This window comes from Pleurodeles waltl, chromosome 8 (genome assembly GCF_031143425.1).
Source record: "Pleurodeles waltl isolate 20211129_DDA chromosome 8, aPleWal1.hap1.20221129, whole genome shotgun sequence".
NCBI lineage: Eukaryota > Metazoa > Chordata > Amphibia > Caudata > Salamandridae > Pleurodeles > Pleurodeles waltl.
Window position 1 is genome coordinate 384,783,734 of NC_090447.1, and position 13,238 is coordinate 384,796,971.

Here is a 13,238-nt window from a genome sequence, read left to right on the forward strand (position 1 = left end):
TGAAGAAAACAAAGCTGTTTTTTGCAAAGTGCCTACCTGTAGATTTTGGCCTCTAGCTCAGCCGGCACCTAGGGAAACCTACCAAACCTGTGCATTTCTGAAAACTAGAGACCTAGGGGAATCCATGATGGGGTGACTTTTGGGGCTCTGACCAGGTTCTGTTACCCAGAATCCTTTGCAAACCTCAATTTTTGGCTAAAAAAAAGCATTTTCCTCACATTTCGGTGACAGAAAGTTCTGGAATCTGAGAGGAGCCACAAATTTCCTTCCACCCAGCGTTCCCCCAAGTGTCCTGATAAAAATGATACCTCACTTGTGTGGTTAGGCCTAGCGGCCGCGACAGCCAACACCCCAAAACACAACTTGGACACATCCCATTTTTTTAAAGAAAACAGAGCTGTTTTTTGCAAAGGGCCTATCTGTAGATTTTGGCCTCTAGCTCAGCCGGCACCTAGGGAAACCTACCAAACCTGTGCAGTTTTGAAAACTAGAAACCCTGGGGAATCCAAGATGGGGTGACTTGTGGGGCTCTGACCAGGTTCTGTTACCCAGAATCCTTTGCAAACCTAAATTTTTGGGTAAAAAAACGCATTTTCCTCACATTTCGGTGACAGAAAGTTCTGGAATCTGAGAGGAGCCACAAATTTTCTTCCACCCAGCGTTCCCCCAAGTCTCCCGATAAAAATGATACCTCACTTGTGTGGGTGGGCCTAGCGGCCGTGACAGGAGATGCCCCAAAACACAACGTGGACACATCCGATTTTTTGAAGAAAACAAAGCTGTTTTTTGCAAAGTGCCTACCTGTAGATTTTGGCCTCTAGCTCAGCCGGCACCTAGGGAAACCTACCAAACCTGTGCATTTCTGAAAACTAGAGACCTAGGGGAATCCATGATGGGGTGACTTGTGGGGCTCTGATCAGGTTCTGTTACCCAGAATCCTTTGCAAACCTCAATTTTTGGCTAAAAAAAAGCATTTTCCTCACATTTCGGTGACAGAAAGTTCTGGAATCTGAGAGGAGCAACAAATTTCCTTCCACCCAGCGTTCCCCCAAGTCTCCCGATAAAAATGATACCTTACTTGTGTAGGTAGGCCTAGCGCCCGTGACAGGAAATGGCCCAAAACACAACGTGGACACATCACATTTTTTCATAGAAAACAGTCCCTACCTGTGGATTTTGGACTCGAGCTCAGCCGGCACCGGGGGAAAACCGAGCAAACCAGCGTATTTTTGAAAACTAGAAACCCTGGGGAATCCAAGATGGGGTGACTTGTGGGGCTCTGACCAGGTTCTGTTACCCAGAATCCTTTGCAAACCTAAATTTTTGGCTAAAAAACGCATTTTCCTCACATTTCGGTGACAGAAAGTTCTGGAATCTGAGAGGAGCCACAAATTTTCTTCCACCCAGCATTCCCCCAAGTCTCCCGATAAAAATGATACCTCACTTGTGTGGGTGGGCCTAGCGGCCGCGTCAGGATACACCCAAAAACACAACTTGGACACATCCCATTTTTCGAAAGAAAACTGAGCTGTTTTTTGCAAAGTGCCTACTTGTAGATTTTGGCCTCTAGCTCAGCCGGCACCTAGGGAAACCTACCAAACCTGTGCATTTCTGAAAACTAGAGACCTAGGGGAATCCATGATGGGGTGACTTGTGGGGCTCTGATCAGGTTCTGTTACCCAGAATCCTTTGCAAACCTCAATTTTTGGCTAAAAAAAAGCATTTTCCTCAAATTTCGGTGACAGAAAGTTCTGGAATCTGAGAGGAGCAACAAATTTCCTTCCACCCAGCGTTCCCCCAAGTCTCCCGATAAAAATGATACCTTACTTGTGTAGGTAGGCCTAGCGCCCGTGACAGGAAATGGCCCAAAACACAACGTGGACACATCACATTTTTTCATAGAAAACAGTCCCTACCTGTGGATTTTGGACTCGAGCTCAGCCGGCACCGGGGGAAAACCGAGCAAACCAGCGTATTTTTGAAAACTAGAAACCCTGGGGAATCCAAGATGGGGTGACTTGTGGGGCTCTGACCAGGTTCTGTTACCCAGAATCCTTTGCAAACCTAAATTTTTGGCTAAAAAATGCATTTTCCTCACATTTCGGTGACAGAAAGTTCTGGAATCTGAGAGGAGCCACAAATTTTCTTCCACCCAGCATTCCCCCAAGTCTCCCGATAAAAATGATACCTCACTTGTGTGGGTGGGCCTAGCGGCCGCGTCAGGATACACCCAAAAACACAACTTGGACACATCCCATTTTTCGAAAGAAAACTGAGCTGTTTTTTGCAAAGTGCCTACTTGTAGATTTTGGCCTCTAGCTCAGCCGGCACCTAGGGAAACCTACCAAACCTGTGCAGTTTTGAAAACTAGAGACCTAGGGGAATCCAAGATTGGGTGACTTGTGGGGTTCTAACCAGGTTCTGTTACCCAGAATCCTTTGCAAACCTCAAATTTTGGCTAAAAAAACGCATTTTCCTCACATTTCGGTGATAGAAAGTTCTGGAATCTGAAAGGAGCCACAAATTTCCTTCCACCCAGCGTTCCCCCAAGTCTCCCGATAAAAATGGTACCTCACATGTGTGGGTATGCCTAGCGGCCGCGACAGTCAGCACCCCAAAACACAACGTGGACACATCCCATTTTTTGAAAGAAAACAGAGCTGTTTTTTGCAAAGTGCCTACCTGTAGATTTTGGCCTTTAGCTCAGCCGGCACCTAGGGAAACCTACCAAACCTGTGCATTTTTTAAAACTAGAGACCTAGGGAAATCCAAGATGGGGTGACTTGTGGGGCTCTGACCAGGTTCTGTTACCCAGAATCCTTTGCAAACCTCAATTTTTGGCTAAAAAACGCATTTTCCTCACATTTTGGTGACAGAAAGTTCTGGAATCTGAGAGGAGCCACAAATTTCCTTCCACCCAGCGTTCCCCCAAGTCTCCCGATAAAAATGATACCTCACTTGTGTGGGTAGGCCTAGCGGCCGCGACAGCCAACACCCCAAAACACAACGTGGACACATCCCATTTTTTTAAAGAAAACAGAGCTGTTTTTTGCAAAGGGCCTACCTGTAGATTTTGGCCTATAGCTCAGCCGGCACCTAGGGAAACCTACCAAACCTGTGCAGTTTTGAAAACTAGAAACCCTGGGGAATCCAAGATGGGGTGACTTGTGGGGCTCTGACCAGGTTCTGTTACCCAGAATCCTTTGCAAACCTAAATTTTTGGCTAAAAAACGCATTTTCCTCACATTTCGATGACAGAAAGTTCTGGAATCTGAGAGGAGCCACAAATTTTCTTCCACCCAGCGTTCCCCCAAGTCTCCCGATAAAAATGATACCTCACTTGTGTGGGTGGGCCTAGCGGCCGCGTCAGTATACACCCAAAAACACAACTTGGACACATCCCATTTTTCGAAAGAAAACAGAGCTGTTTTTTGCAAAGTGCCTACTTGTAGATTTTGGCCTCTAGCTCAGCCGGCACCTAGGGAAACCTACCAAACCTGTGCAGTTTTGAAAACTAGAGACCTAGGGGAATCCAAGATTGGGTGACTTGTGGGGTTCTGACCAGGTTCTGTTACCCAGAATCCTTTGCAAACCTCAAATTTTGGCTAAAAAAACGCATTTTCCTCACATTTCGGTGATAGAAAGTTCTGGAATCTGAAAGGAGCCACAAATTTCCTTCCACTCAGCGTTCCCCAAAGTCTCCCGATAAAAATGGTACCTCACTTGTGTGGGTAGGCCTAGCGGCCGCGACAGTCTACACCCCAAAACACAACGTGGACACATCCCATTTTTTGAAAGAAAACAGAGCTGTTTTTTGCAAAGTGCCTACCTGCAGATTTTGGCCTCTAGCTCAGCCGGCACCTAGGGAAACCTACCAAACCTGTGCATTTTTTAAAACTAGAGACCTAGGGAAATCCAAGATGGGTTGACTTGTGGGGCTCTGACCAGGTTCTGTTACCCAGAATCCTTTGCAAACCTCAATTTTTGGCTAAAAAACGCATTTTCCTCAAATTTTGGTGACAGAAAGTTCTGGAATCTGAGAGGAGCCACAAATTTCCTTCCACCCAGCGTTCCCCCAAGTCTCCCGATAAAAATGATACCTCACTTGTGTGGGTAGGCCTAGCGGCCGCGACAGCCAACACCCCAAAACACAACGTGGACACATCCCATTTTTTTAAAGAAAACAGAGCTGTTTTTTGCAAAGTGCCTACCTGTAGATTTTGGCCTCTAGCTCAGCCGGCACCTAGGGAAACCTACCAAACCTGTGCATTTCTGAAATTTAGAGACCTAGGGGAATCCAGGATTGGGTGACTTGTGGGGCTCTGACCAGGTTCTGTTACCCAGAATCCTTTGCAAACCTCAATTTTTGGCTAAAAAAACGCATTTTCCTCACATTTCGGTGACAGAAAGTTCTGGAATCTGAGAGGAGCCACAAATTTCCTTCCACCCAGCATTCCCCCAAGTCTCCCGATAAAAATGATACCTCAATTGTGTGGGTAGGCCTTGCGCCCGCGACAGGAAATGGCCCAAAACACAACGTGGACACATTACATTTTTTCATAGAAAACAGTCCCTACCTGTGGATTTTGGCCTCTAGCTCAGCCGGCACCGGGGGAAAACCTAGCAAACCAGCGTATTTTTGAAAACTAGAAACCCTGGGGAATCCAAGATGGGGTGAATTGTGGGGCTCTGACCAGGTTCTGTTACCCAGAATCCTTTGCAAAACTCAAAATTTGGCAAAAAAAACGCATTTTCCTCAAATTTCGGTGACAGAAAGTTCTGGAATCTGAGAGGAGCCACAAATTTCCTTCCTCCCAGCGTTCCCCCAAGTCTCACAATAAAAATGATACCTCACTTGTGTGGGTAGGCCTAGCGGCAGCGACAGGAGACGCCCCAAAACACAACGTGGACACATCCCATTTTTTTAAAGAAAACAGAGCTGTTTTTTGCAAAGTGCCTACCTGTAGACTTTGGCCTCTAGCTCAGCCGGCACCTAGGGAAACCTACCAAACCTGTGCATTTTTTAAAACTAGAGACCTAGGGGAATCCAAGATGGGGTGACTTGTGGGGCTCTGACCAGGTTCTGTTACCCAGAATCCTTTGCAAACCTCAATTTTTGGCTAAAAAAACGCATTTTCCTCACATTTCGGTGACAGAAAGTTCTGGAATCTGAGAGGAGCCACAAATTTCCTTCCACCCAGCGTTCCCCCAAGTCTCCCAATAAAAATGATGCCTCACTTCTGTGGGTAGGACTAGCGGCCGCGACAGGAGACGCCCCAAAACACAACGTGGACACATCCCATTTTTTTAAAGAAAACAGAGCTGTTTTTTGCAAAGTGCCTACCTGTAGACTTTGGCCTCTAGCTCAGCCGGCACCTAGGGAAACCTACCAAACCTGTGCATTTTTTAAAACTAGAGACCTAGGGGAATCCAAGATGGGGTGACTTGTGGGGCTCTGACCAGGTTCTGTTACCCAGAATCCTTTGCAAACCTCAATTTTTGGCTAAAAAATGCATTTTCCTCACATTTCGATGACAGAAAGTTCTGGAATCTGAGAGGAGCCACAAATTTTCTTCCACCCAGCGTTCCCCCAAGTCTCCCGATAAAAATGATACCTCACTTGTGTGGGTGGGCCTAGCGGCCGCGTCAGGATACACCCAAAAACACAACTTGGACACATCCCATTTTTCAAAAGAAAACAGAGCTGTTTTTTGCAAAGTGCCTACTTGTAGATTTTGGCCTCTAGCTCAGCCGGCACCTAGGGAAACCTACCAAACCTGTGCAGTTTTGAAAACTAGAGACCTAGGGGAATCCAAGATTGGGTGACTTGTGGGGTTCTGACCAGGTTCTGTTACCCAGAATCCTTTGCAAACCTCAATTTTTGGCTAAAAAAACGCATTTTCCTCACATTTCGGTGACAGAAAGTTCTGGAATCTGAGAGGAGCCACAAATTTTCTTCCACCCAGCGTTCCCCCAAGTCTCCCGATAAAAATGATACCTCAGTTGTGTGGGTGGGCCTAGCGGCCGCGACAGGATACACCCAAAAACACAACGTGGACACATCCCATTTTTTTTAAAGAAAACAGAGCTGTTTTTTGCAACGTGCCTACCTGTAGATTTTGGCCTCTAGCTCAGCTGGCACCTAGGGAAACTTACCAAACCTGTGCATTTTTTAAAACTAGAGGCCTAGGGGAATGCAAGATGGGGTGACTTGTGGGGTTCTGACCAGGCTCTGTTACCCAGAATCCTTTGCAAACCTCAATTTTTGGCTAAAAAACGCATTTTCCTCACATTTCGGTGACAGAAAGTTCTGGAATCTGAGAGGAGCCACAAATTTTCTTCCACCCAGCATTCCCCCAAGTCTCCCGATAAAAATGATACCTCACTTGTGTGGGTGGGCCTAGCGGCCGCGTCAGGATACACCCAAAAACACAACTTGGACACATCCCATTTTTCGAAAGAAAACAGAGCTGTTTTTTGCAAAGTGCCTACTTGTAGATTTTGGCCTCTAGCTCAGCCGGCACCTAGGGAAACCTACCAAACCTGTGCAGTTTTGAAAACTAGAGACCTAGGGGAATCCAAGATTGGGTGACTTGTGGGGTTCTGACCAGGTTCTGTTACCCAGAATCCTTTGCAAACCTCAAATTTTGGCTAAAAAAACGCATTTTCCTCACATTTCGGTGATAGAAAGTTCTGGAATCTGAAAGGAGCCACAAATTTCCTTCCACCCAGCGTTCCCCCAAGTCTCCCGATAAAAATGGTACCTCACTTGTGTGGGTAGGCCTAGCGGCCGCGACAGTCTACACCCCAAAACACAACGTGGACACATCCCATTTTTTGAAAGAAAACAGAGCTGTTTTTTGCAAAGTGCCTACCTGTAGATTTTGGCCTCTAGCTCAGCCGGCACCTAGGGAAACCTACCAAACCTGTGCATTTTTTAAAACTAGAGACCTAGGGAAATCCAAGATGGGTTGACTTGTGGGGCTCTGACCAGGTTCTGTTACCCAGAATCCTTTGCAAACCTCAATTTTTGGCTAAAAAACGCATTTTCCTCACATTTTGGTGACAGAAAGTTCTGGAATCTGAGAGGAGCCACAAATTTCCTTCCACCCAGCGTTCCCCCAAGTCTCCCGATAAAAATGATACCTCACTTGTGTGGGTAGGCCTAGCGGCCGCGACAGCCAACACCCCAAAACACAACGTGGACACATCCCATTTTTTTAAAGAAAACAGAGCTGTTTTTTGCAAAGTGCCTACCTGTAGATTTTGGCCTCTAGCTCAGCCGGCACCTAGGGAAACCTACCAAACCTGTGCATTTCTGAAATTTAGAGACCTAGGGGAATCCAGGATTGGGTGACTTGTGGGGCTCTGACCAGGTTCTGTTACCCAGAATCCTTTGCAAACCTCAATTTTTGGCTAAAAAAACGCATTTTCCTCACATTTCGGTGACAGAAAGTTCTGGAATCTGAGAGGAGCCACAAATTTCCTCCCACCCAGCGTTCCCCCAAGTCTCCCGATAAAAATGATACCTCAATTGTGTGGGTAGGCCTTGCGCCCGCGACAGGAAATGGCCCAAAACACAACGTGGACACATTACATTTTTTCATAGAAAACAGTCCCTACCTGTGGATTTTGGCCTCTAGCTCAGCCGGCACCGGGGGAAAACCTAGCAAACCAGCGTATTTTTGAAAACTAGAAACCCTGGGGAATCCAAGATGGGGTGAATTGTGGGGCTCTGACCAGGTTCTGTTACCCAGAATCCTTTGCAAAACTCAAAATTTGGCAAAAAAAACGCATTTTCCTCAAATTTCGGTGACAGAAAGTTCTGGAATCTGAGAGGAGCCACAAATTTCCTTCCTCCCAGCGTTCCCCCAAGTCTCACAATAAAAATGATACCTCACTTGTGTGGGTAGGCCTAGCGGCAGCGACAGGAGACGCCCCAAAACACAACGTGGACACATCCCATTTTTTTAAAGAAAACAGAGCTGTTTTTTGCAAAGTGCCTACCTGTAGACTTTGGCCTCTAGCTCAGCCGGCACCTAGGGAAACCTACCAAACCTGTGCATTTTTTAAAACTAGAGACCTAGGGGAATCCAAGATGGGGTGACTTGTGGGGCTCTGACCAGGTTCTGTTACCCAGAATCCTTTGCAAACCTCAATTTTTGGCTAAAAAAACGCATTTTCCTCACATTTCGGTGACAGAAAGTTCTGGAATCTGAGAGGAGCCACAAATTTCCTTCCACCCAGCGTTCCCCCAAGTCTCCCAATAAAAATGATACCTCACTTGTGTGGGTAGGCCTAGCGGCCGCGACAGGAGACACCCCAAAACTCAACGTGGACACATCCCATTTTTTTAAAGAAAACAGAGCTGTTTTTTGCAAAGTGCCTACATGTAGATTTTGGCCTCTAGCTCAGCCGGCACCTAGGGAAACCTACCAAACCTGTGCATTTTTTTAAACTAGAGGCCTAGGGGAATCCACGATGGGGTGACTTGTGAGGCTCTGTCCAGGTTCTGTTACCCAGAATCCTTTGCAAGCCTCAAAATGTAGAAAAAAACACGTTTTCCTCACATTTTGGTGACAGAAAATTCTAGAATCTGAGAGGAGCCACAAATTTCCTCCCACCCAGCATTCCCCCAAGTCTCCCGATAAAAATGATACCTCACTTGTGTGGGTAGGCCTAGCGGCCGTGACAGGAGATGCCCCAAAACACAACGTGGACACATCCGATTTTTTGAAGAAAACAAAGCTGTTTTTTGCAAAGTGCCTACCTGTAGATTTTGGCCTCTAGCTCAGCCGGCACCTAGGGAAACCTACCAAACCTGTGCATTTCTGAAAACTAGAGACCTAGGGGAATCCATGATGGGGTGACTTGTGGGGCTCTGACCAGGTTCTGTTACCCAGAATCCTTTGCAAACCTCAATTTTTGGCTAAAAAAAAGCATTTTCCTCACATTTCGGTGACAGAAAGTTCTGGAATCTGAGAGGAGCAACAAATTTCCTCCCACCCAGCGTTCCCCCAAGTCTCCCGATAAAAATGATACCTTACTTGTGTAGGTAGGCCTAGCGCCCGTGACAGGAAATGGCCCAAAACACAACGTGGACACATCACATTTTTTCATAGAAAACAGTCCCTACCTGTGGATTTTGGACTCGAGCTCAGCCGGCCCCGGGGGAAAACCGAGCAAACCAGCGTATTTTTGAAAACTAGAAACCCTGGGGAATCCAAGATGGGGTGACTTGTGGGGCTCTGACCAGGTTCTGTTACCCAGAATCCTTTGCAAACCTAAATTTTTGGCTAAAAAACGCATTTTCCTCACATTTCGGTGACAGAAAGTTCTGGAATCTGAGAGGAGCCACAAATTTTTTTCCACCCAGCGTTCCCCCAAGTCTCCCGATAAAAATGATACCTCACTTGTGTGGGTGGGCCTAGCGGCCGCATCAGAATACACCCAAAAACACAACTTGGACACATCCCATTTTTCGAAAGAAAACAGAGCTGTTTTTTGCAAAGTGCCTACTTGTAGATTTTGGCCTCTAGCTCAGCCGGCACCTAGGGAAAACTACCAAACCTGTGCAGTTTTGAAAACTAGAGACCTAGGGGAATCCAAGATTGGGTGACTTGTGGGGTTCTGACCAGGTTCTGTTACCCAGAATCCTTTGCAAACCTCAAATTTTGGCTAAAAAAACGCATTTTCCTCACATTTCGGTGATAGAAAGTTCTGGAATCTGAAAGGAGCCACAAATTTCCTTCCACCCAGCGTTCCCCCAAGTCTCCCGATAAAAATGGTACCTCACATGTGTGGGTAGGCCTAGCGGCCGCGACAGTCAACACCCCAAAACACAACGTGGACACATCCCATTGTTTGAAAGAAAACAGAGCTGTTTTTTGCAAAGTGCCTACCTGTAGATTTTGGCCTCTAGCTCAGCCGGCACCTAGGGAAACCTACCAAACCTGTGCATTTTTTAAAACTAGAGACCTAGGGAAATCCAAGATGGGGTGACTTGTGGGGCTCTGACCAGGTTCTGTTACCCAGACTCCTTTGCAAACCTCAATTTTTGGCTAAAAAACGCATTTTCCTCACATTTTGGTGACAGAAAGTTTTGGAATCTGAGAGGAGCCACAAATTTCCTTCCACCCAGCGTTCCCCCAAGTCTCCCGATAAAAATGATACCTCACTTGTGTGGGTAGGCCTAGCGGCCGCGACAGCCAACACCCCAAAACACAACGTGGACACGTCCCATTTTTTTAAAGAAAACAGAGCTGTTTTTTGCAAAGTGCCTACCTGTAGATTTTGGCCTCTAGCTCAGCCGGCACCTAGGGAAACCTACCAAACCTGTGCAGTTTTGAAAACTAGAAACCCTGGGGAATCCAAGATGGGGTGACTTGTGGGGCTCTGACCAGGTTCTGTTACCCAGAATCCTTTGCAAACCTAAATTTTTGGCTAAAAAACGCATTTTTCTCACATTTCGGTGACAGAAAGTTCTGGAATCTGAGAGGAGCCACAAATTTTCTTCCACCCAGCGTTCCCCCAAGTCTCCCGATAAAAATGATACCTCACTTGTGTGGGTGGGCCTAGCGGCCGCGTCAGGATACACCCAAAAACACAACTTGGACACATCCCATTTTTCGAAAGAAAACAGAGCTGTTTTTTGCAAAGTACCTACTTGTAGATTTTGGCCTCTAGCTCAGCCGGCACCTAGGGAAACCTACCAAACCTGTGCAGTTTTGAAAACTAGAGACCTAGGGGAATCCAAGATTGGGTGATTTGTGGGGTTCTGACCAGGTTCTGTTACCCAGAATCCTTTGCAAACCTCAAATCTTGGCTAAAAAAACGCATTTTCCTCACATTTCGGTGATAGAAAGTTCTGGAATCTGAAAGGAGCCACACATTTCCTTCCACCCAGCGTTCCCCCAAGTCTCCCGATAAAAATGGTACCTCACTTGTGTGGGTAGGCCTAGCGGCCGCGACAGTCAACACCCCAAAACACAACGTGGACACATCCCATTTTTTGAAAGAAAACAGAGCTGTTTTTTGCAAAGTGCCTACCTGTAGATTTTGGCCTCTAGCTCAGCCGGCACCTAGGGAAACCTACCAAACCTGTGCATTTCTGAAAACTAGAGACCTAGGGGAATCCAGGATTGGGTGACTTGTGGGGCTCTGACCAGGTTCTGTTACCCAGAATCCTTTGCAAACCTCAATTTTGGGCTAAAAAAACGAATTTTCCTCACATTTCGGTGACAGAAAGTTCTGGAATCTGAGAGGAGCCACAAATTTCCTTCCACCCAGCGTTCCCCCAAGTCTCCCGATAAAAATGATACCTCAATTGTGTGGGTAGGCCTTGCGCCCGCGACAGGAAATGGCCCAAAACACTACGTGGACACATCACATTTTTTCATAGAAAACAGTCCCTACCTGTGGATTTTGGCCTCTAGCTCAGCCGGCACCGGGGGAAAACCTAGCAAACCAGCGTATTTTTTAAAACTAGAAACCCTGGGGAATCCAAGATGGGGTGAATTGTGGGGCTCTGACCAGGTTCTGTTACCCAGAATCCTTTGCAAAACTCAAAAGTTGGCAAAAATAACGCATTTTCCTCACATTTCGGTGACAGAAAGTTCTGGAATCTGAGAGGAGCCACAAATTTCCTTCCTCCCAGCGTTCCCCCAAGTCTCACGATAAAAATGATACCTCACTTGTGTGGGTAGGCCTAGCGGCAGCGACAGGAGGCGCCCCAAAACACAACATGGACACATCCCATTTTTTGAAAGAAAACAGAGCTGTTTTTTGCAAAGTGCCTACCTGTAGACTTTGGCCTCTAGCTCAGCCGGCACCTAGGGAAACCTACCAAACCTGTGCATTTTTAAAAACTAGAGACCTAGGGGAATCCAAGATGGGGTGACTTCTGGGGTTCTGACCAGGCTCTGTTACCCAGAATCCTTTGCAAACCTCAATTTTTGGCTAAAAAAATGCATTTTCCTCACATTTCGGTGACAGAAAGTTCTGGAATCTGAGAGGAGCCACAAATTTTCTTCCACCCAGCGTTCCCCCAAGTCTCCCGATAAAAATGATACCTCAGTTGTGTGGGTGGGCCTAGCGGCCGCGACAGGATACACCCAAAAACACAACGTGGACACATCCCATTTTTTTTAAAGAAAACAGAGCTGTTTTTTGCAACGTGCCTACCTGTAGATTTTGGCCTCTAGCTCAGCTGGCACCTAGGGAAACTTACCAAACCTGTGCATTTTTTAAAACTAGAGGCCTAGGGGAATGCAAGATGGGGTGACTTGTGGGGTTCTGACCAGGCTCTGTTACCCAGAATCCTTTGCAAACCTCAATTTTTGGCTAAAAAACGCATTTTCCTCACATTTCGGTGACAGAAAGTTCTGGAATCTGAGAGGAGCCACAAATTTTCTTCCACCCAGCATTCCCCCAAGTCTCCCGATAAAAATGATACCTCACTTGTGTGGGTGGGCCTAGCGGCCGCGTCAGGATACACCCAAAAACACAACTTGGACACATCCCATTTTTCGAAAGAAAACAGAGCTGTTTTTTGCAAAGTGCCTACTTGTAGATTTTGGCCTCTAGCTCAGCCGGCACCTAGGGAAACCTACCAAACCTGTGCATTTTTGAAAACTAGAGACCTAGGGGAATCCAAGATTGGGTGACTTGTGGGGCTCTGACCAGGTTCTGTTACCCAGAATCTTTTGCAAACCTCAATTTTTGGCTAAAAAAACGCATTTTCCTCACATTTCGGTGACAGAAAGTTCTGGAATCTGAGAGGAGCCACAAATTTCCTTCCACCCAGCGTTCCCCCAAGTCTCCCAATAAAAATGATGCCTCACTTCTGTGGGTGGGCCTAGCGGCCGTGACAGGATACGCCCAAAAACACAACGTGGACACATCCCATTTTTTTAAAGAAAACAGAGCTGTTTTTTGCAAAGTGCCTACTTGTAGATTTTGGCCTCTAGCTCAGCCGGCACCTAGGGAAACTTACCAAACCTGTGCATTTTTTAAAACTAGAGACCTAGGGGAATCCAAGATGGGGTGACTTGTGGGGCTCTGACCAGGTTCTGTTACCCAGAATCCTTTGCAAACCTCTAATTTTGGCTAAAAAAAACGCATTTTCCTCACATTTCGGTGATAAAAAGTTCTGGAATCTGAAAGGTGTAGTGCTTTCCTCTTATCTAGTTTCTAAGCACTAACATAACACAACAGAAATACACTTCTGAGGTCAAAGA